The sequence below is a fragment of the Photinus pyralis genome, unplaced genomic scaffold (assembly GCF_008802855.1).
Source record: "Photinus pyralis isolate 1611_PpyrPB1 unplaced genomic scaffold, Ppyr1.3 Ppyr1.4_LG3b, whole genome shotgun sequence".
NCBI lineage: Eukaryota > Metazoa > Arthropoda > Insecta > Coleoptera > Lampyridae > Photinus > Photinus pyralis.
In genome coordinates this window covers 19,034,187-19,037,007 of record NW_022170510.1, presented here as the reverse complement: position 1 = coordinate 19,037,007, position 2,821 = coordinate 19,034,187, and the positions used below count along the sequence as shown (strand labels likewise).

Here is a 2,821-nt window from a genome sequence, read left to right as displayed (position 1 = left end):
CTCTTAGGGAAAGAATGAATAGAAATGAACTTGCTTAAAATAAAATTTTCTATAAGATACAGTTGGTCCGGGACGCTCATTTTCAACTGTTATTGTTTTTTATGACAAATTGTAAAAAATTAATCTCTAAAATTAACACAGTTTGTTATTACCAAGTAAAATTCATCCGATCTTTTTGAAAATCCGTATTTAGTAACTTCTTTTTGATAAAAAAACAATATGACAAACCCGATTACCGTAGGTGTCATAGTAATTGATTAATTAAATCAACAAGTTAAAAAAGGGATGCTTTTTCTTTCAAACTGGGGAACTACAAGTGCGTTCCCAATTTTTTTATACATAGTTTAACCCTAAAACAATCTGTTCCAATAAGCTACTCCAAACGTTAAAATGTATAACCGTTGAGTGTGGTTTATCAAGGCTCTTGAATATTATGTATGCACTAATATGGGTTTATTTTCTTATCTGTAGGTATTTATATTACAATACTATTTAAGTGTTCCTAAGAAGCTGCGTCGCATACAAAATTTTCCTTTGTCGTATACTTGACTCTTGAGAGAAATGAGGTTTTAGGTACTTTTCACTATAAAATAGCCTCGCTTACGAGTCTTAAATTGTTCACTCTAAACATTAATTTTAGTAACTAAACCTATGTTGTGCATTCATCTGAATCAATATTTTGAGGCGAAAACACGTCAATCATTCGACAATGTAGGTTTAATTTGACAGAGAAAATTGAACGAAAACAGATAGTGAGTAAAATCGACAAATTAAACACAGTCAACAAGAAAAAATAAAACACGATCTGCTCTCGTGTTCCGACAGATCGTTTGTGTTCAATTTTCAATTGAGATCATGCTTACGCATCAGCAATCAACGTCTTCAATAGTTTTCTTTACTCGCTGCGATCTTTCTTACAACCTGTAAAGCGTCTAACTAAATTTATTCAAAATAATATTCAGTTTTTGATGAAAGTATAGATAAATAATGAAATTGGTCCGCTTTGAAAGTTTGAAATTAATATGAAAACACGATATACAACGCCTTCTATACCATTATGAACTTTCCAAGTCCATAGAATAGAAATAGAAATTTGCACTTAATCCAGTTGATAAATTTTAATTAAGCTTTGAAAGTCTGATTCCCTGAAATTTATTACTAAATCACAAATTATAATGACTATTTGAGTATTATCGATAGATTTCTGTTAAACCCCTTGTATATTTTACATTCAATTATTTAAGGAAGTACATTAAATTCTTGCATCTACCTAATTTAATTGACTCATAATATTCCAATAAAGTATTCATAATGATAATTACAAGATAGCGTTTTAATAAAGTCATATTAAGATAATTACTTTGTTGGCAACTGCTGTATTGCTAATTTTAATTTCAGATATACCCTCACCATCCACGCCTCAGAAACCAATTACAACAACAGTAATTCCGACAAACAGGCCAACCGATCTAGGTGAGCCGTCGAGGTAAATAGTGACATTTGTGCATCAATTTTTTTTTCAGAATTCGCAAAGCAACGAGGTCGTCAAAAAGATCCGGACTTCAGCACGAACGAGATATTCTTTCCTGAAACCACAAAAGAACGAGGTAAAGTAAATATTGTTGGCATGGACATTTAAAATTTATAAGTGATTATATTGAATAAATATTCTCGGCTTGCATTCAATTTAGTATTATCTCGCGCGAGTTTTTGTTTTATTTTGCTTTATACCGATGCCAACAAGCATAAAAAAGGAGAATATTTGCCAGTTTATTTTAATATTTCATACAGATTTACGACTTCGTAGCAACCCAAGTGACCCTAGCAGCCAAGAACTCGACGCTATAGACGACTTTACGTTTCCTTCGTCTTCGAATCGGCAAAAAGAAGCTTATACATTTCTGTACTTAACTACCATATTAACCTTATGTAAATAGTACATTGTGTTATTTTGGCCATAGTTTAGGGGTGTGCATTATTTCACTTGGGAGATGTACAGAAATTCTGAGTAATGGTACAATAATTAATGTTTTAAGTTTTCTAAACGTTTAAAACTATATCAGTCTCCGATATTACAATAAATTGGAAGAATAATTCTCGATAATGTAAAAAATTGTATGTATCGTTAACGTTAAGAGATGCTTTAGCTATAAATGTAATTTACCCTTTCCTTAATTTTTGTAAAGAAAGTATACATAGCTTGAATCTAAGACTGATACTTATATTTTTGTTGTATAAAATATCTGCTCGTATTCTCTAATAGATTCTACATAATTTTAAGTTAAATAAGTGAAGTCATTCCAACAGATTTGCGAAAAATATATTATACAAGTATATCTCTTTTTTTTTCAATACAACTACTGTGAAATATAAAAGCTTTCGTTTCATTTACTTAATATCTTTATGTATTATGAGGAATGACATAGATAAAACGGTACTGTGAAAAAATCATTCATACATTTCTATCTCACACGCCATTCGGGCCCCACACGAGAGCGTATTTCCGTTATTAAATTATCTCAGTGTGCATAATTTACTATTTCATGATTTTTTGCTGTGGCATTAAGGCTTTCAAGGATTCTTAAAAATACATTGGACGCCGTTAACAAAAATAAGGTAAGTTTCGTGTATTCGTATTCAACCTTGCGACAATGGCTAATGTTCCAAACTCGTGAATTTATGTGGTAGGAAAACAGGACCCATGCATACACTCGAAAAGCTGTACCTGACCTGGAATTCTTTTGCTCTATTTAATTGGTTGACAGTACATGCTTATATGATTATCATTCGTATGTTATAGGCAGTCTCTTACTATTAGCTT

The 2,821-nt window shown here is 31.3% G+C and overlaps 1 long non-coding RNA gene across 1 annotated transcript; it reads left to right on the top strand.

Moving 5' to 3' along the window:
* Positions 1–1,396: 1,396 nt before the first annotated feature.
* LOC116167404 lies at positions 1,397–2,294 on the top strand. Its single transcript, XR_004144519.1, has 3 exons — positions 1,397–1,473; positions 1,524–1,607; positions 1,792–2,294. It is a non-coding gene; the product is annotated as an uncharacterized LOC116167404 (long non-coding RNA).
* Positions 2,295–2,821: the final 527 nt, after the last annotated feature.